The sequence below is a fragment of the Macaca mulatta genome, chromosome 9 (assembly GCF_049350105.2).
Source record: "Macaca mulatta isolate MMU2019108-1 chromosome 9, T2T-MMU8v2.0, whole genome shotgun sequence".
Classification (NCBI taxonomy): domain Eukaryota; kingdom Metazoa; phylum Chordata; class Mammalia; order Primates; family Cercopithecidae; genus Macaca; species Macaca mulatta.
This window is the reverse complement of record NC_133414.1, coordinates 55,893,206-55,914,413: the sequence shown is the minus strand read 5'-3', so window position 1 is coordinate 55,914,413 and position 21,208 is coordinate 55,893,206. Positions and strand designations below refer to the sequence as shown.

The following is a 21,208-nucleotide window of genomic DNA, read 5'->3' as shown; positions in this document are numbered from 1 at the left end:
TTGCCCAGGCTGGAGTGCAATGGCGCGATCTCGGCTCACTGCAACCTCCGCCTCCCGGGTTCAAGTGATTCTCCTGCCTCAGGCTCCCGAGTAGCTGGGATTACAGGCGTCCGCCACCACGCCCGGTTAAATTTTTGTATTTTTAGTAAAGGTGGGGTTTCACCATTTTGGCCAGGCTGGTCTCGAACTCTTGACCTCAGGTGATCCACTCGCCTCGGCCTCCCAAAGTGCTAGGATTACAGGCGTGAGCCACCGCGCCCTGCCCAAGAGTTACCATTTCTGTAGCAAAGCAGCTAAGCAATATCCTTTTGCCTGCCACCTAAATGTGGTTAGGTGCAGCATTTGGAAGAAAAAAAATAAAAAGCCCGGGCGTGGTGGCTTACGCCTGTAATCCTAACACATTGGGAGGCCGAGGCGGGTGGATCACCTGAGATCAGGAGTTTAAGATCAGCCTGGCCTACATGGTGAAACCCCATCTCTACTAAAAATACAAAATTAGCTGGGTGTGATGGCACATGCCTGTGATCCCAGCTACTCAGGAGGCTGAGGCAGGAGAAGAACTTGAACCCGGGAGGTGGAGGTTGCTGTAAGCCGAGATCTCGCCATTGCACTCCAGCCTGGGCAACAAGAGCGAGACACTGTCCCCAAAAAAAAAGCCCTGAGACCCACGGTAGCTGGCCTGGATTACTTGAACATAAACAGGTTCACAGAAGATACCAGATGAGTTCTCTCTCTGACTGAGGGAAGGAGAAAATAATTCCAATCAGTAATCTCTGCATAAATAAAAACGCACTGCGCAACCACACACAGAAGAATAAACATCCCTTCTTCAGCTGGTGTGAGTAATTACTGCTTTTTCTCCAGTGACAGCTTTAGGTCCTCTCTATTCCTCCTGCTTTCTGGATTAAAATTTTTTTTTTTTTTTTTTTTTTTTTTGAGAGTGAGTCTTGCTCTGTCGCCTAGGCTGGAGTGAAGTGGCACAATTTCGGCTCACTGCAACCTCCGCCTCCCAGGTTTAAGCAATTCTCCTGCCTCAGCCTCCCAAGTTGGGATTACAGGCACCTGCCACCTAGTAGAGATGGGGTTTCACCAGGTTGGCAAGGCTGATCTCAAACTCCTGACCTCAAGTGCTCCGCCTGCCTCGGTCTCCTAGAGTGCTGGGATTACAGGCGTGAGCCACCGCGCCCGACCTAAAATTGTTAAAATAATCTCTTGAGTTGCCCCTGCGTTAGTACAACACCCAGTCCAAAACACACCCCTGTCCTTGGACCCTCCCCAAAATTGCCAGCCACAAGTCCAAATGGTATAACAAGCCCTCTAACAAGTCTAAGACACCCCATGGTTTCAGAGGTGTGATGTCTCATTGCAGCAACTAATAGCCCCAAATAATAACTGGTTCACAGTGAGGAATATATCCATTCACTGAAATAGCAAATCATCATACCACCATGTGTATGCCTCTGGTAGTCTGACCAGTAGGCATGGCCAATATAGATAAACTTATATTTATGTGTGAAAGATAACATAACTCATATACACAAATGAAACTTCAGAGCCTATACTCTAATGAGAAATCAAAATAAATTTTTCTTTCTTTTTTTTTTTCCTCTTTGAGATAGGGTCTTGCACCATCCCCTAGGCAGGAGTGCAGTGGCAGGATCTCAGCTCAGTGCAGCCTTGACCTCAGCTCAAGCAATCTTCCCACTTCAGCCTCTCAGCCTCCCAGTAACTGGGTCTACAGGGTCACCACCACACCCAGCCGATTTTTTTTTTCTATCCTTTTTTGTTGTTGTTGAGACGGTGTCTTGCACTGTCTCCCAGGCTGGAGTGCAATGGCGCGATCTCCGCTCACTGCAACCTCTGCCTCCCAGGTTCACGCGATTCTCCTGCTTCAGCCTCCAGAGTAGCGGATTACAGGTGCACACCACCACACCCGGCTAACTTTTTGTGTTTTTAGTAGAAAGGGGGTTTCACTATGTTGGCCAGACTGGTCTTGAACTCCTGACCTCATGATCCGCCCTTGGCCTCCCGAAGTGCTCGGATTACAGGCATGAGCCACCGTGCCTGGCTTTTTTTTTTTAAATGGAGTATCATTGCAATGCCCAGGCTGAAATACAGTGACACAATCTCAGCTCACTGCAACCTCCGATTCCCAAGTTCAAGCAATTCTCCTGCCTCAGCCTCCCAAGTAGCTGGAACTACAGGCTCATGCCACCACGCCTGGCTAATTTTTGGATTTTTAGTAGAGACGGGGTTTCACCGTATTGGCCAGGCTGGTCTTGAACTCCTGACCTCAAGTGATCTGCCTGTCTTGGCTTCCCAAAGTGCTGGGATTACAGGATTGAGTCACCGTCCCCAGCCACATCCAGCTGATTTTTAAATTTTTCTGGAGAGAGGGAGACTTGCTGTGTTACCTAGGCTGGTCTCTAACTCCTGGGCTCAAGTGATCCTTCTCCTGCCTCAGCCTCTCAAAGTGTTGGGATTATAGCTGTGAGCCATTGCATCTGGCCAAAACAAGCATTTCTTTTTTTTTTTTTTTTTTTTTGACACTGAGTCTTGCTCTGTCATCCAGACTGGGGTGCAGGGGCGCGATCTCGACTCACTGCAACCTCTGCCTCCCAGGTTCAAGCAATTCTTCTGCCTCAGCCTCCTGAGTAGCTGGGACTACAGGCGCACGCCACCACACCTGGCTCATTTTTGCATTTTTGGTAGAGACAAGGTTTCACCATGTTGCCCAGGCTGGTCTCAAACTCCTGAGCTTAAGTGATCCGCCTGCTTTAGCCTCCCAAAGTGTTGGGATTACAGACGTGAACCGCTGCACCCAGCTAATTTTTTTATTTTCAGTAGAGACGGGGTTTTGCCATGTTCGCCAGGTTAGTCTCAAACTCCGACCTCAGGTGATCTGCCCAAAATGCTGGGAGGCCAAGGCAGGCAGATCACAAGGTCAGCAGATCGAGACCATCCTAACACGGTGAAACCCCGTCTCTACTAAAAATACAAAAAATTAGCCGGGCGTGGTGGCAGGCGACTGTAGTTCCAGCTACTCTGGAGGCTGAGGCAGGAGAATGGCTTGAACCCGGGAGGCGGAGCTTGCAGTGAGCTGAGATCACACCACTGCACTCCAGCCTGCGCAACAGAGTGAGACTCCGTCTTAAAAAAAAAAGTGCTGAGAGGTCTCCCACTGCACTCCAGCCTTGGTGATAGAGCAAGACTCCCTCTCAAAGGCCAGCGCAGTGGCTCATACCTATAATCCCAGCACTTTGAGAGGCTGAGGTGGGCAGATGACTTGAGGTCAGGAGTTTGAGACCAACCTGGGCAACAGGGTGAAAGCCTGTCTTTACTAAAAATACAAAAATTAGCCAGGTGTGGTGGCACATGCCTGTAGTCCCTGCTACTTGGGAAGCAGAGGTAGAAGAATCGCTTGAACTCAGGAGGCAGAAGTTGCAGTGAGCTGAAATCACACCATGTAGCCTGCGCAACAAAGCAACACTGCCATCTCAAAAAAAAAAAAAAAAAAAAGTTGTATTGAAACAAACTCTTACGCACAATATACTCTTCAGGAAGGAGCTTTATTTTTGCTTTTGACTCAGGCGGTGATGATAATTATTTCATCATGAATGACCCTGGTATGAGCAAGAGAATTATGGTAATAGCCAGGTTTGCTGGTATGTGCCTGTGATACCAGCTACTTGACAGGCAGAAACAGGAGGATTGCTTGAGCTTAGGAGGTTGAGGCTGCAGTGAGCTGTGATCACACCACTGCACTCCAGCCTAGGTGACACAGCAAGACCCTGTTTCAAAACATATACATTTCCTGCCACCCACTCCTCCCTACTGGACATTTCAGGGTTCCCTCCTGAATTGCCACACAACGCCTCAAATGGGCACGCAGCCATCAGTTACTGAAAGTGACCACACCTGGTCTATGTGTGACCCTACTACTACATTGGCACGTAGATCCAAGTGAGCCCAGGATTCCCGACTGTTCCCATAGTAGAAATTACTCAAGCTGTAAGTGAATAAGAACCACAAATGAGGCCAGGCACAGTGTCTCACGCCTGTAATCCCAGCACTTTGGGGGGATGAGGTGGGCGGATCACATAAGGTCAGGAGGTCGAGACCAGCCTGTCCAACATGGTGAAACCCCATCTCTACTAAAAAAAAAAAAAAAACGGCCGGGTGCAGTGGCTCATGCCTGTAATGCCAGCATTTGGGGAGGTGGAGGTGGGCAGATCAGGAGGTCAGGAGCTCAAGACCACCCTGGCCAACATAATGAAACCCCGTCTGTACTAAAAATACAAAAACTAGCCAGGCGTGACCAGGTGCAGTGGCTCATGCCTGGAATCCCAAAACTTTGGGAGGCCAAGGCAGGCGGATCACGAGGTCAGGAGATCGAGACCATCCTGGCTAACATGGTGAAACTCCGTCTCTACTAAAAATACAAAAAAATGAGCTCGGTGTGGGTGTCAGGCGCCTGTAGTCCCAGCTACTTGTGAGGCTGAGGCAGGAGAATGGTGTGAACCTCGGAGGTGGAGCTTGCAGTGAGCCGAGATCGGGCCACTGCACTCCAGCCTGGGTGACAGAGCAGCCTAGGCAACAGAGCAAGATTCTGTCTCAAAAAAAAAAAAAAAAAAATTAGCCAGGCATGGTGGCAAGCACCTGTAATCCCAGCTACTCTGCAAGCTGAGGCAGGAAAATCATCTGAACCTGGGAGGCAGAGGTTGCAGTGAGCAGAGATCACGCCACTGCACTCCAGCCTAAGCGACAGTGCGAGACTCCATCTCAAAAAAAAAAAAAATACAAAAATTAGCTGGGCGTGGTGGCGCGATCCTGTAGTCCCAGCTACCCAGGAGACAGAGGTGAGAGAATCGCTTGAACCAGGGAGGCAGAGGTTGCAGTAAGCTGAGATCGTGCCATTGCAACATAGGGAGACTGCGTCTCAAAAAAAAAAAAAAGAACCACAGATGTAGCCAGGCACAGGGGCTCATGTGTGTACTCCGAGCTACTCAGGAGGCTGTGGTGAGAGAATCACTTGAGCCTGGAAGTTTAAGACCAGCCTAAGCAATGTAGTGAGACCCTGTCTCTAAAAAAAAAAAAATTTAGGCCGGGTGCAGTGGCTGACGCCTGTAATGCCAGCACTTTGGGAGGCTGAGTCAGATGGATCATGAGGTCAGGAGTTCAAGGTTCAAGACCAGCCTGGCCAAGATGGTGAAACCCTGTCTCTACAAAAAATACAAAAATTAGCCTGGCATGGTGGTAGGTGCCTGTAATCCCAGCTACTCGAGAGGCTGAGGCAGAGAATTGCTTGAACCCAGGAGGCGGAGGTTATGGTGAGCCGAGATTGTGCCACCGCTCTCCAGCCTGGGCAACAAGAGCAAAACTCCGTCTCAAAAAAAAAAAAAAAAAATTTAATAAGCTAAAACAGGCTGGGAACATGGCTAAAACCCGTCTCTACAAAAAACATAACAAAAAAATTAGCCAGGTGTGGTAGCAAGTGCTGGTGGTCCCAGCTACTCAGGAGGCTGAGGTGGAAGGATCACCTGTGCCCAGGACATTGAGGCTACACTGAGCCATGATCATGCCACTGCACTACAGCCTGGGCAACAGAGTAAGACTCTATCTAAAAATAATTAAAATAATTATAAAATTAAATTTAAAACCCCAAATGTGGCTGAGTGCAGTGGCTTATGCCTATAATCCTAGCACTTTGGGAGGCCGAGGCAGGAGGATCAGTTAAGCTCAGGAGTTTGAGACCAGCCTGGGCAATTAGTGGGACCCTGTCTCTGTAAGAAATAAAAACCACAAATCTACAGGAGGAACAGGAAAAGTTTTGGTAAGGCGGCATTGTCAAATCAAAGGAGAAGGAAGGAAGGTATGTCTTAGGCTCTGCAAACACATTGACACATCTCCTGAGCTTTTCTTGGTGGTGTCAGCATCCCCCAACCCCATCCCCTACTCCCAGACTTCCCCAGACACAGAAATTAATCAACACTGTACAGGATAACCAACAAAACAGAAAATAGGGTATTCCAGCCTGGACACCAGACAGTCACCATGGGACAGCCCAGCCTTCTGCAGTAACAGTGGACAGATGTTTTCACTCAGGGAATCCACTAATAAAAGGAAGATGAATGTGCATGTTAAGGGCAGAAAAGAGGGAGAAGAGGGATTACTTGACTTATAACAATTGTAACTTTGACTGAAGGAGCCTGTCTTCCGGAATCTGATGGCTTTCATAATCATGTGGTAAGAGTGGAGGCTACCTCTGTAGCAGTGCTGTAGAATAGAACACAGAAATACATAAGCCGGCCAGGCACAGTGGTTCACGCCTGTAATCCCAGCACTGTAGGAGGCAGAGGCAGGTGGATCATCTGAGGTCGGGAGTTTGAGATTAGCCTGACCAACATGGAGAAACCCTGTCTCTACTAAAAATATAAAATTAGCCGGGCATGGTGGCATATGCCTGTAATCCCAGCTACTCCGGAGGCTGGGGCAGGAGAATTGCTTGAACCCAGGAGGCGGAGGTTGTGGTGAGCCGAGATCACGCCGCTGCCCTCTAGCCTGGGCGACAGAACAGGACTCCATCTCAAAAAAAAAAAAAAAAAATTTCTACTAGCTGCATTTATAAAAGTAAAAAGAAACGGGTGAAATTAATGTTGTATTTTTATTTGATTCAATATATCCAAAATATTATAATTCACATGTGATTAATAAAGTTATCCATGAGACATTTGACATTCTTTTTTTCTGTATTAAGTTTTTGAAACCTGGTATTACAGCACATCTCAATGCAGATGCTATATTTTCCTGGGTATACTTAATTTTTATTTAGAACCCGTAAAAACAATAGTTGATGCCGGGTGCAATGGCTCAAGCCTGTAATCCCAGCACTTTGGGAGGCCGAAGCGGGCAGATCATGAGGTCAAGAGATCAAGACCATCCTGGCCAATATGGTGAAACCCTGTCTCTACTAAAAATATAAAAATTAGCTGGACATGGTGGCAGGTGCCTGTAGACCCAGCTACTCAGGAAGGTGAGGCAGGATAATTGCTTGAACCCTGGAGGCGGAGGTTGCAGTGAGCCGAGATCAGGCCACTGCACTCCAGCCTGGCAACAAAGCAACAAAACAGAAAAAACTCCAGCCTGGACACCAGACAGTCACCATGGGACAGCCCAGCCTTCTGCAGTAACAGTGGACAGATGTTTCCACTCAGGGAATCCACTAATAAAAGGAAGATGAATGTGCATGTTAAGGGCAGAAAAGAGGGAGAAGAGGACTAAAAAAGTCCGTCTCAAAAATAAAATAATAGTTGAAAAAGTAGATTCACATACCTAAGTTATTCCAAACATACTTAAAAGTCTTCCAATAACTGAATGAGTACTTGTTTTTAAATTTAAATTAAGGCAAGGACATGAAGAAATGTCAGCCCTATGTACTGTTGATAGAAATGTAAAATGGTGCAGTCATTATGGAAAACAGTTCTGGCAGATCCTCAAGAAACAAAAAATAGAATTACCATACATATGATCCAGCAATACCACTTCTGGGTCTATATGCAAAAGAATTCAAAGCAGAAACTCAGATATTGTATGTTCATGTTCATAGCAGCATTATTCACAATAGTCAAAAGGTAGAGGTGAGCCAAGTGTCCACTGGTTAGATGAATGGATGAACAAAATGTGGTATATACATACAGTAGAGTTTATTGTTATTTTTTTTTTCTGAGACGGAGTCTTGCTGTGTTGCCCAGGCTGGAGTGCAGTGGCACCATTTTGGCTCACTGCAACCTCTGCCTCCCAGGTTCAAGCAATTCTCCTGCCTCAGCCTCTCTAGTAGCTGGGATTACAGGCACATGCCACCACGCCTGGCTCATTTTTGTATTTGTAGTAGAGACAGGGATTCACCATGTTGACCAAGCTGTTCTCAAACTCCCGACGTCAGGTGAACCACCCACCCCAGCCTTCCAAAGTGCTGGGATTACAGACAAAGCAAGACCCTGGCTCAAAAAGTAATAAAATAAAAAGTCAGGCTCTCAGTGGCACTAACCACATTTCTTTTTTTTTTTTTTTTTTCCGAGACAGAATCTCGCTCTGTCGCCCAGGCTGATGTGCAGTGGCGCGATCTTGGCTCACTGCAACCTCTGCCTCCCAGGTTCAAATGATTCTCCTGCCTCAGCCTCTTGAGTAGCTGGGACTACAGGCACGTGACACCACGCCTGGCTAATTTTTTGTATTTTTAGTAGAGACATGGTTTCACCATGTTAGCCAGGATGCTCTCGATCTCCTGATCATGTGATCCGACAGCCTTGGCCTCCCAAAGTGCTGGGATTATAGGCGTGAGCCACCAGGGCCAAACTAACCACATTTCAAGTGCTCAACAACTCTGCATGGCTAAATGGCCCCCTGTATCATACAATGAGCTCTAGTCTGAGACAGAACAATGGAAGTCCCATCTTAAATCTGACCTGTTGCTCAGTCTGTGTGCTAAGGTACTGCCTTTCTTGACTTATCCTGAAGGGCTGGAGCCCCTTTATCTGACAAGCCTTGATTATTATTCTGTTATTTCACAAAATGCTGCAGTATGCTGTGGGAGTCTTACTAATATGTATAGAAGAGGCTGGGCGCAGTGGTTCATGCCTGTAATCCCAGCACTCTGGGAGGCTGAGGTGAGTGGATCACCTGAGGTCACGAGTTCGAGACCAGCCTGGCCAACATGGTGAAACCCCATCTTTACTAAAAATACAAAAATTAGCCAGGTTTGTTGGCACATGCCTGTAATCCCAGCTACTCGGGAGGCTAAGGCAGTAGAATCACTTGAACCCAGGAGGCGGAGGTTACAGTGATCTGACATCGCGTCACGGCACTCCGGGCTAGGCAACAGAGTGAGACTCTTGTCTTTTAAAAAAAAAAAAAAAAAGTATAGAAGAAAGTGCAGCCTTCTAATATGCTATCCATCCACTTTTACTCTGTGGATGCAAAATTTATCAGAATGGAGGCATAGGAAGCTTACTCTAACTCCATTTGTCACCTCATGAAATTGTACCCTAACATGGATGACTTCACACCAAAGGCAATGATCCAATGTCTATGAATTGAAAGCAGCTTATTGTAAGGTTGTCTCATTTATGAATAGCACAGGGACATGATATCTGAAACAGGGTTAAGGAATGCTGCCCCATAAGCATCAGAAGGGTTTGCTCTGACTTTGCCTTAAGGGTTTAATGTGGTTGGTTTTAATTTAGTTTTTAGTAGAGTATAGGGTTCCTAACAGATGCACAATATACATTTATTTCAGATAAGTATTGATTGGAAATGTGCTATTTTTATATTAGTCTTTATATTTCATTGCTGTGTGATTTAATCAAACTTTTCGATTCTCAAATATTCTTTTTGTTTGTTTTCAGTTACATGCAGCTCCTGCATATGTCTTCTTTTCTGAAAATGTATAATATCTGACTTATCCCTCAGCTTGGCAGTAAGCGCTCTAAAAAGCAAGGATGCTGGCCAGGCACAGTGGCTCACACCTGTAATCCCAGCACTTTCGAAGGCCGAGGCAAGCAGATCACAAGGTCAGGAGTTTGAGACCAGCCTGGCCAGCATGGTGAAACCCTGTCTCTACTAAAAATACAAAAAATTAGCTGGTCGTGGTGGTGCACACCTGTAATCCCAGCTACTTGGGAAGCTGAGTCAGAAGAATCATGTGAACCCAGGAGGCGGAGGTTGCAGTGAGCCAACATCGTGCCACTGCACTCCAGCCTGGGCGATAGAGCAAGACTCTGTCTCCAAAAAAAACACAAAGCAAGGATGCTGGTATCCAAGACATTAAAAAATAAAAGCGCCGGGCACGGTGGCTCAAGCCTGTAATCCCAGCACTTTGGGAGGCCGAGACAGGTGGATCATGAGGTCAGGAGATCGAGACCATCCTGGCTAACACGGTAAAACCCCGTCTCTACTAAAAAAATACAAAAAAAAAAAAACTAGCCGGGCGAGGTGGCGGGCGCCTGTAGTCCCAACTACTCGGGAGGCTGAGGCAGGAGAATGGCATAAACCCGGGAGGTGGAGCTTGCAGTGAGCTGAGATCCGGCCACTGCACCCCAGCCTGGGCGACAGAGCGAGACTCCGTCTCAAAAAAAAACAAATAAATAAAATAAAATAAATAAATAAAAGCAAGGACAGAACAATTTAATTCTTCCTATCTTCTATAAGTTCTCAGTATTTGCTGACTACTAGAAATGTTTTTCTGTAAGAGTTCATGCGTATTTTAATCTTACTGCATATGCTACTGAAGTGAGCACATGTTCGCGTATATTTTGTTTTTTTTTTTTTGGTTTTGGTTTCTTTTTATTTTTTGAGACAGAGTCTCCTCTGTCACCCAAGCTGGAGTGCAGTGGCGCAATTTTTGTTCACTGCAACCTCTACCTTCTGGATTCTAGTGATTCTGCTGCCTCAGTCTCCCTGCTGGGTTCTAGTGATTCTCCTGCCTCAGCCTCCCAAGTAACTGGGACTCCAGGCACACACCACCATGCCTGGCTTATTTTTAAATTTTTAGTAGAGACAGAGTTTCACTATTGGTTGGCCAGGCTGGTTTCAAACTACTGAATTCAAGTGATTGGCCCGCCTCAACCTCCCAAAGTGCTGGGATTACAGGCGTGAGCTACGATGCCCAGCCCACATGTATTTTCTTTTTTTTTTTCTTTTCTTTTTTTTTTTTTTTTGAGATAGTGTGTCAGGCTGTCACCCAGGCTGGAGTGCAATGGCACGATCTCAGCTCACTGCAACCTCCTCCACCTCCCGGATTCAAGCGATTCTCATGCCTCAGCCTCCAGAGTAGCTGGGATTACAGGCGCCCGCCACTACACCTGGCTAAATTTTGTATTTTTAGTAGAGACAAGAATTTCACCATGTTGGTTAGACTAGTCTTGAACTCCTGACCTCAGGTGATCTACCCACCTTGGCCTCCCAAAGTGCTGGGATTACAGGCGTAAGCCACCATGCCCGGCCTTTTTTTTTTTTTTGAGACAGGGTCTCACTCAGACTGGAGTGCAGTGGTGCAATCGTGGCTCACTGCAACCTCCACCTCCCAGGTTCAAGCGATTCTGCTGCTTCAGCCTCCTGAGTAGCTGGGATTACAGGCACATGCTACTACTGCATGGGGTTTCACCATGTTGGCCAGGCTGGTCTTGAACTCCTGACCTCAAATGATCTACCTGCCTCGGCCTCCAAAGTGGCGTGAGCCACCGCACCCAGCCCCACATGTATTTTGAATTAAATTATCCTGTTTTATTTAACAAGGGGAAATGGCTTTATTTAACAAGTAATCAAGGGCAACGACCAACTTCAGCTTAGTTACCGCTGCATCCAGTACAGCTGGCAAGGCCCCTGCCTGAAGGAAGGACACGAGCAATGCTGAAACAGTCCTTAGAAAGAACTTCCATATTTTATGAATATTTCAGATGTTAAAAAGTAGAGCAAAAGTGAAATTTTTTACATCCTCTGTTTTTGCTTTTTTCAAGTCAGGGTCTTACTGTGCACACAGGCTGGAGTGCAGTGGCATGATCTACACTGAGATCCACAGCTGAGACTACAGGTATGTGCCACCACACCCAGCTGTCCTCTCAGATTTTATAAACATAAATACTTTTTTTTTTTTTTTTGAGACGGAGTTTCGCTCTTGTTGCCCAGGCTGGAGTGCAATGGCACCATCTCGTCTCACTGCAACATCCGCCTCCCGGGTTCAAGCGATTCTCCTGCCTTGGCCTCCTGAGTAGCTGGGATTACAGGCATGCGCCACCACGCCCGGCTAATTTTGTATTTTTAGTAGAGTCAGGGGTTTCTCCATGTTGGCCAGGCTGGTCTCAAACTCCCAACCTCAGGTGATCCATCCACCTCGGCCTCCCAAAATGCTGGGATTGCAGGCATGAGCCACCGTGCCCGGCCAAAAACATTTTTTTAAAGAGATTGGCAGGGCCGGGGGGGGGGGTCTCACTATGTTGCCCAGGCTGGTCTCGAATTGGCTTCAAGTAATTCTCCTGCTTTAGCCTCCCAAAGTGCTGGAATTACAGACATGAGCCACCACATCTAACCCATAAAGGCACATTTAAGGGGCATGATTGCCCAAGTGCATTTCAGCACCAGAAAGAACCATGAGGAGAGGATCCCAGCCATGGAAACAGGCCTGTCAGGTGTGGTCAGGATGAATGAAAACTAACTTTGTGACTAAGTCAGCCAACTTATAGGAAATCAGCAAACTGATAGGAAATAATGTTTATAGTTAACATTTTCAGAAAACCAAATTGCTTTTCACTGCTTTTACAGATATCGGTAGACTGACTTACAGATTCAGTATTCATTACTTCGTTACATATTGAATCAAGTGGCCCTCTCGCTCTTAGGGGATGAAAGTTAGGCCTGGCTGGCAGAATTCAGACTGGCTGGGATAGAAGAGAAAGAGTCCCAGTCAAGACCGGTTATTTTGCTGTCCAGAAAACTCATCCCGGGGAAGCTAAGCAACTTTGCAAAAGTTGCTTAAGTGGTAAATAGCTGCACAGAAACCCACTGTGCCTGGGTCCTATTCTAATCATCTTCCTCTCAAGCCAGACTGATTTATTTGCTATGTGTGTGTGCATGTGTGTGTCTCCCTGCTTTGCCCAGTAAAAAGTACTGAAAGTACTGTACCGTAAGTACAAAGTAGTGTAAGACTGTAAAAATGAACATACAAGCTGATACCATGCAAAGCAATCTTAATGATCAATAAGAAAAATGATTGTTCTGTAACCTTCAAACTTTTTTGCCAAAACAATAAAAACTCTTTTAGTTTTAAATGTCCAGGGAAATGAAAATAGTAAAACTAATATTTATCTGGTACTATGTAATTTAATACATTAGAAATATTGAGGCTGGGCGCAGTGGCTCACACCTGTAATCCCAGCACTTTGGGAGGCCAAGTCAGGCAAACCACCTGAGGTCAGGAGTTCAAGACCAGCCTGGTCAACATGGTGAAACCATCTCTACTAAAAATACAAAAATTAGCCAGGTGTGGTGGTGGGTACCTGTAGTCTCAGCTACTTGGGAGGCTGAGACACGAGAATCACTTGGAACCGGGAGGTGGAGTTTGCAGTGAGCTGAGATCACACTATTGCACTCCAGCCTAGATGACAGAGTAAGACTCTGTCCCCCAACAACAACAACAAAAAGAAAGAAAGAAAGAAAGAAAGAAAGAAAGAAAGAAAGAAAGAAAGAAAGAAAGAAAGAAAGAAAGAAAGAAAGAAAGAAAAGAGAAAGAAATACTGAGAATTAGGTTTTTTTGTAAAAACCTACCAAGAGGCCCGGTGTGGTGGGAGACAAGAAGCAACACAACCACATGCCTTTCTCTGCATAAGTGAATGAAATAACAGACTTTCAAAGAAATTATGCAACTTGTCACTGATCATGTACACTTGTTATTCACACAGTGCTTTGTGCACTGACGAGCTAGCAACGAAGTTTATATTTTATGTAATTGCTCACACTTAATATACTGTAGTAACTGATATTTGAACCCTGTTGTTGGGAGACTGATGTTACTTAACAAAACCACGGTTAGCGAAATCCATGCATATCTGGGCCTTGTACAATGAATTCTGGCTGTATAATGTATTTCTATGACATTGGACAAGTCCCTCTGAGATAAAACCACCCATCTCTCAGAGTTACCATGCAAGGTAGTGATCACATAAATATGTTCTACACAGCAGTGGCCAGACAGCTGCCAGGCTTTTGAGTAGGAATAGTTAATATTTATGGCAACAGAAATAAAATCTAAATTTTTTGTAGAAAATTCCAAAATTAGGCTGGGCGCTGTGGCTCAAGCCTGTAATCCCAGCACTTTGGGAGGCTGAGCCGGGCGGATCACGAGGTCAGGAGATTGAGACCATCCTGGCTAACCCGGTGAAACCCCGTCTCTACTAAAAAATACAAAAAACTAGCCGGGCAAGGTGGCGGGCACCTGTAGTCCCAGCTACTCGGGAGGCTGAGGCAGGAGAATGGCGTAAACCCAGGAGGCGGAGCTTGCAGCAAGCTGAGATCCGGCCACTGCACTCCAGCCTGGGCAGCAGAGCGAGACTCCGTCTCAAAAAAAAAAAAAAAAAAAAATTCCAAAATTAGGCAGGTGCAGTGGCTCACGTCTGTAATCCCAGCACTTTGGGAGGCCAAGGCCGGCGGATCATGAGGTCAAGAGATCAAGACCATCCTGGCCAACATGGTGAAATCCCATCCCTACTAAAAATACAAAAATTAGCTGGGCATGGTGGTGCGCACCTGTAGTTCCAGCTACTCGGGAGGCTGAGGCAGGAGAATCGCTTGAACCTGGGAGGCAGAGGTTGCAATGAGCCGAGATTGCACCACTGCACACCAGCCTGGGCAACAGAGCAAGACTCCATCTCAAAAAAAAAAAAAAAATCCAAAATTGCTTTTGGATTCCTACTGATGTGATTAAACAGAAGATTCAATACTTTATGGAAACATATATATTTCCTATGCCCAGCTAATTTTTGTATTTTCAGTAGAGATGGGGTTTCTCCATGTTGGTCAGGCTGGTCTTGAACTCCCGACCTCAGGTGATCTGCCCACCTTGGCCTCCCAAAGTGCTGGGATTACAGGCGTGAGCCACCATGTCTGGCCACTAGTCTGAAACTTCTTAAGTCTTACCTAAATTATCGAGTTTTGAGAGGATGAAGAAGGCAGTTAGAATGTCTAAAGCAAGGTACTGTGTAACCACAGAAGAGGACTGTTGCCTTGTTTCCAGGGATGGAGGAGGCAGAATAGGGGTAAAAAGTGAGAAAAGGGATGGTGTTCCACAACAGTGTTCCGTGTTTTTCTGAGTCAGATCTACATGGGAGCTTCATTATTTGGTCTGCAATTTCTAAAATCTCTAAGTCTAGTCCCAAGTGCAAGAATGAACATATTCCAGTAACAAATAACAGATTAAATTTTTAACATTTATAATTTTAGTTTTCTATAGCATGTTCCTAAGTGTTTTATTTTATTTATTTATTTCTTTCTTGAAATGGAGTCTCACTCTGTCGTCCAGACTAGAGGGCAGTGGAGCAATCTTGACTCACTGCTACCTCCACCTCCCAGGTTCAAGCTATTCTCATTCCTCAGCCTCTGGAGTAGCAGGGATTACAGGCATGTGCCACCACACCAAGCTAATTTTGGTATTTTTTAGTAAAGACAGGGTTTCGCCATGTTGGCCAAGCTGGTCTTGAACTCCTGGCCTCAAGTGATCCGCCAGCCTTGGCCTCCCAAAGTGCTGGGATTACAGGCATGAGCCACTGTGCCCAATCTAAGTGTGCTTTCTATATGGAACTACAGCTATATCGATGAGTCATATGCATAAAGATAACAAAGTCCACGACTTTTTTTTTTTTTTTTAAAGAAACAGGGTCCTGCTCTGTCACCCAGGCTGAAGGGCAGTGGTGTGATCCCAGCTCATTGCAACCTCAGCCTCCTAGGCTGAAGTAATCCTCCCACCTCAGCTTCCCAAGTAGCTAAGACTATAGGTACACACCACCACACCTGGCTAATTTTAAAATTTTTTTGTAGAGATAGGGTCTCGCTTATGCTGCCAGGGCTGGTTTTGAACTGCTGGGCTCAATCAATGCTCCCACCTCGGCTTCACAAAGTGCTGGGATTACAGGCATGAGCCACCATGCCCAACTGACTCAGTCTTTAATACAATTTTTTTCCCAGCATCTATAATATGGTCATTCAGGACAGTGTAGAAACAGCTTATCTGATGAGTGGATTGCTCATCAGATTCTGATAGTAGTCGGTGGAATTAACATTGGTAAGAAGCAGTTGAGACCTGTAAGAGCAAAGAGAGACAATTTATTTCAAGAGGGTGCCCAGACGACCTGCAAACAAGTTTGCTCCAGTGAGGTCCCTGAATTTGGAGAAGCAATGAAGGAGACAGGGCTAAAATAACAGAGTCGGTTGTTCCAGTGTTCCAAACGGGAAAAAAGAAACCACTAAAAACATTTTGAGGTACATCCTTCCAGAACTTTTTAATGTATATTAAAGTATACATTGTATATTTAATCCCTATACCCTAATCCATCATTCTAGGGAAATGTACACGGGATCACTATAAAAGTTCTAGATTATCTCCCTCAGCCCAGCCCCAAGTCTTCCCGAAGGCAGAAAAGTTGACCACTTGTCAGATAGGAGGTTAACCTCTGCCGTGGGTGTTACGATAGCAGTAAGAACTCAGCCTCGTCTCTAAGCACCCAGTTATTGAAGTATGGAGTACATGGTACAATTCCTTATCTCTGTTAGTGGCCTCCTGTATCTATCAGGGTTCAAAGGGAGAAACACCACCAGTCACGCCTAGCGTATGTGAGATGTGTTTCAGGGATCTGACGTTACGCAACTGCGAGAGGGAGTGGAGGGCTGCAGGAACATGCTGGAACGCACCTCAGGTCTCCCGTTCTCCGCGCCTCTGACCTCGGCAACCAGGACGTCTCGTAGAGGGCAGGGACCCTTCTCCACTGAGCTGCACACGCCTGGCCCCGGAAAGGCGAGGAGTAGCCAAAAGAGGCTCTCGGCCAGGCGCGGTGGCTCATGCCTGCAGTCTCAGCACTTTGGGAGGCCCAGGCAGGCCGGTCGGTCGCTTGAGCTCCGGAGTTCGGGAGCAGCCTAGCCAACATGGAGAGACCCCCGTCTCCACTAAAAATACAAAAAATGTAGCCGGGGGTGGTAGCACCCGTTCGTGGTCCCAGCTACCGGAGCGGTTGAGGCGAGAAGAGGCTGAGGCTGCAGTGAGCCGTGATCACACCACCGCACTCCAACCTGAGCCACAGAGCCGGACTAGGTCTCAAGAAAAAATCAGAGGCCGGTGGCAGCCGCTCTCCGCAGAGCCTGGGAGTCCGCGTCCCGCCCCGCTCAGCAGGCGCGCCCGGCTCCGCCACCGCTGGCGGCGCAGGAAGGACGCTCTGGGCCACGTGGTCCCGCGGCCGCCCCCCCCTCCCCAGCTCCGGGCGGACAAGGGCGGCCTGCTCGGGGAGGAGCCCGCGTTGGGCGGGCTCAGTGCTTCCTGATACCAGGCGGCTGTGAGGCAACTTAGTTTTCTGAGGAAACTTTGTTTTATTTTTCTTTGTCCGCAAAAGAGGTCAGCCCTATCCCTTGTTTCCCATTTTTCGCGGGTCTCTCTCATTGCCCCCAAACACCAGTTTTAACCACAGTTAAACTGGGAAAGAGCTGGGCATGGTGGTGGCACGCGCCTGTGGTCCCAGCTACCCAAGAGGCTGAGGACGGAGAGATCGCTTGAGCCCGGGAGGTCGAGGCTGCAGTGAGCCGGGATCGCACCACTGCACTCTAGCCTGGGCGACACAGTGAGACCTTCAACAAAAAAAAAATAATTTAAAAAACAAGGCCGGGCACGGTAGCTCACGCCTGTAATCCCAGTACTTTGGAAAAAGGAGACGGACGGATTGCTTGAGCAATCCGTTCAAGATGAGCCTGGGCAACATAGCGAGACCGCGTCTCTATAAAAAGAAAAACACAAATATTAGCAGGGTGTGCTGGCCAGAGCCTGTGGTCCCAGCTACTCGGGAGGCAGAGATGGGAGGATCGCTTGAGTTCGGGAGGCAGAGGTTGCAGTGAGCACAGACTGAGCCAATGCACTCCAGTCCGGGAGAAAAAGCGAGACCCTGTCTCCAAAAAGTAAAAAAAAATTAAAAAAAAATTAAAAAAGGGAATGGTGGCGGGAAAAGAAGGATAAGGAGAGATTTGCTAAAGGATATACATAAGTACAGCTATCTGATTTTCTGTGCCATAGGATGACTGTGGTTCACCATAATAGTTTCAAATAGCTAGGAGAAAAATATTGAATGTTCCCAACACAAAAAAATGATAATTATTTGAGATGATGGATGTTAATTATCCTGATCTCTATACGTTACATGTATCAAAACATCATCACTATGTACTCCATGAATATGTACAATTATTTGTCAATTAAAAATTATTTTAAAAAGATCAACTGATCTTTATGAACTACCTTTTTTCCCCACCCTCTGTTGTAGGAGGGAATAAAACTTTAAAGTCAACTTTATTAAGAACCATTATGATGAAGATTTTATAAAAAGCTCAGATTTGGCCAGGCACAGTGGCTCATGCCTGTAATCCCAGCACTTTGGGGGTCCCAGGTGGGTGGATCACTTGAGGTCAGGAGTTTTACACCAGCTTGGCTAACGAATGGTGGAACCCCATCTCTACTAAAAATACAAAGATGAGCTGGGCGTGGTGGCATGTGCCTGTAATCCCAGGTACTTGGGAGGCTGAGGTGGGAGAATTGCTTGAATCTGGGAGGTGGAGGCTGCAGTGAGCCAAGATGGAGCCACTGCACTCCAGCCTGGGTAACAGAGCGACTCTGTCTCAAAAACAAAAACACAAACAAAACAGGTTACCTTAGGTGAGGTATGGTGAGGTTAGATGCAGTACAGGAGTCACAAACCAGTTTTACAAGTTTTACAGTTTTAGTTTTTGTTTTTTGTTTGAGACAGTCTTTCACTTCCTCAGGCTGGAGAGTAGTGGCGCTCCAGACTCTCAGAGGAGGTTGCTCCTCCACCTCCCAGTTTCAAGTGATTCTCCTTCCTCAGCCTCCCGAGTATCTGGGACTACAGGCGCGCACCACCACACCCGGCTAATTTTTGTATTTTTAGTAGAGACAGGGTTTCACCATGTTGGCCAGACTGGTCTTGAACTCTTGGCCTCAAGTGATTTGCCTGCCTCTGCCTCCCAAAGTGCTGGGATTACAAGCGTGAGCCACCATGTTGGCCCAAGTTTTAGTTTGGTACTCTCATTTCCCTGGGGCTTCACACAAGGCCACTCAGCAGGAACAGAAGGGGTCACTAGGCAGAGGAAGTGAGGGGGGAACTGCGGAAGAGCTTTTGTTGTGGTTTTTGCAGGAAGAGAAGGGTTAGGCAAGGCCAACAGGTTTGGGATTAGCTAATTTGAGTAATTTCTGGGGGCTGAAGGACATGGGGGCTGACTCTAGTTGTCTAGTAGCTGGCCCTGGAGTGATTAGGCTGGGTGTATAATGGTCCCTAGTGTTTGAGCCTGATAACGGAGGTGGTTGGGGATGCAGACATAATCGGCAGCTCAAGAAGAGGAAGACTTTTAGCCAGAGCCTAAAAACAAGTCAAGACAGCACACACCCACACACAAACTACATTGCCTGAAACAATATTCTTTAAAGATATTTACCTAAAGGGCCACAAATTTAATTAAATCCCTGATCCTGAAACTTCAATACTCCCCATTGACTGTATAAAATTATCTTCAGGTTTTTTTTTTTTTTTTGAGGAGTCTCGCTCTGTGGCTCAGGCTGGAGTGCAGTAGAGCACTTGGCTCACTGCAACCTCCACCTTCTGAGTTCAAGCAATTTTTCTGCCTCCGCCTCCAGAGTAGGTGGGATTACAGATGTGTGCCACCACGCCCAGCTGATTTTTGTATTTTTAGTAGAGACGGGATTTCACTATGTTGGCCAGGTTGGTCTTGATATCCTGACTTCAGGTGATCCACCTGCCTCAAGCCTCCCATAGTACTGGGATTACAGGCGTCAGCCACCGCACCAGGCCTGTATTTTTAGTAGAGAAGGGGTTTCACCTTGTTGGCCAGGCTGGTCTCGAACTCCTGACCTTAGGTGATTCACCTTCCTCAGCCTCCCAAATTGCTGGGATTACAGGTGTGAGCCACTGTGCCTGACCAATTTAGAAATATTTTATCACTCAAAAATTAGGCAGCTTTCAGGGATCATTTCTGTAGTTGGTTACTAGAGAACTTTCTGTGAAAGTGTAGAGCCCCGGAAACGACAGGAGGTGCAGTTTTCTCCTGAGTGTGAAGCCGGTGTTGCTATCACCATTGATGTTTCTTCTCCTCCGGGGGGAGTGAGAGGGGGAGGACACAGGCTGAGTGGTTTCAGTTACCAAAGGAAAAAAATATATTTACAGCAATGCTTTTTATGTATTTATTTTTCTGAGACAGAGTCTTGCTCTGTCACCCAGGCTGGAGTGCAGTGGCATGATCTCGGCTCACTGCAACCTCCGCCTCCCAGGTTTAAGCAATTCTCCTGCCTCAGCCTCTGGAGTAGCTGGGATTACAGGTATGCACCACCACGCCCAGTTAAGTTTTGTATTTATAGTAGAGACAGGGTTTCACCATGTTGGCCAGGCTGGTCGCGAATTCATGACCTCATGATCCGCCCACCTTGGCCTCCCAAAGTGCTGGTATTATAGGTGTGAGCTACCACGCCTGGCCTGCTTTTTATTTTTTATTTCATTTTATTTTATTATTTATTTATTTTTTCTGAGACTGAGTCTTGCTCTTGTTGCCCAGGCAGGAGTGCAGTGGTTCAATCTCGGCTCACTGCAAACTCCGCCTCCTGGGTTCAAGCGATTCTCCTGCCTCAGCCTCCCAAGTAGCTGGTATTACAGACGCCTGCCACCACGCCCAGCTAATTTTTGTATTTTTAGTAGAGATGGGGTTTCACCATGTCGGTCAGGCTGGTCTCCAACACCTGACCTTGTGATCCGCCAGCCTCGGCCTCCCAAAGTGCTGGGATTACAGGTGTGAGCCGCTGCAGCACCCGGCCAGTAATGTTTTTCTTTTTTCTTTTCTTTTTTTTTTTTTTAAGGGTTTCACTCTCGTTGCCCAGGCTGGACTGCAATGGCACGATCTCTGCTCACTGCAACCTGCGCCTCCCGGGTTCAAGCGATTTTCCTGTCTCACCCTCTCGAGTAGCTGGGATTACAGGCATATGCCACCATGCCTGCCTAATTTTGTATTTTTAGTAGAGACAGGTTTCTCTGTGTTGGCCAGACTGATCTCGAACTCCTGACCTCAGGTGATCCGTCCACCTCAGCCTGCCAAAGTGCTGGGATTACAGGCACGAGCCACCGCGCCTGGCCCAGTAATGCTTTTTAAAGAGTAGAAAAGCACCTCGGAGCGCTGGTTTATCTGTAATCTTTTTTTTCTTTTTTTTTTTTTTTTGAGACAGAGTCTTGCTCTGTTGCCCAGGCTGGAGTACAGTGGCACAATCTCACTGCAACCTCTACCTCCTGGGTTCAAGTGATTCTTCTCCCTCAGCCTCCCGAGAAGCTAGAATTACAGGCACAGGCACATGCCACCACACCCAGCTAACTTTTGTATTTTTTGTAGAGACGGGGTT

The 21,208-nt window shown here is 46.8% G+C and overlaps 1 pseudogene; it reads left to right on the top strand.

The window, feature by feature from the left end:
• Nucleotides 1-19,777: 19,777 nt before the first annotated feature.
• Nucleotides 19,778-19,958, top strand: LOC114670262 (small nucleolar RNA U3; annotated as a pseudogene).
• Nucleotides 19,959-21,208: the final 1,250 nt, after the last annotated feature.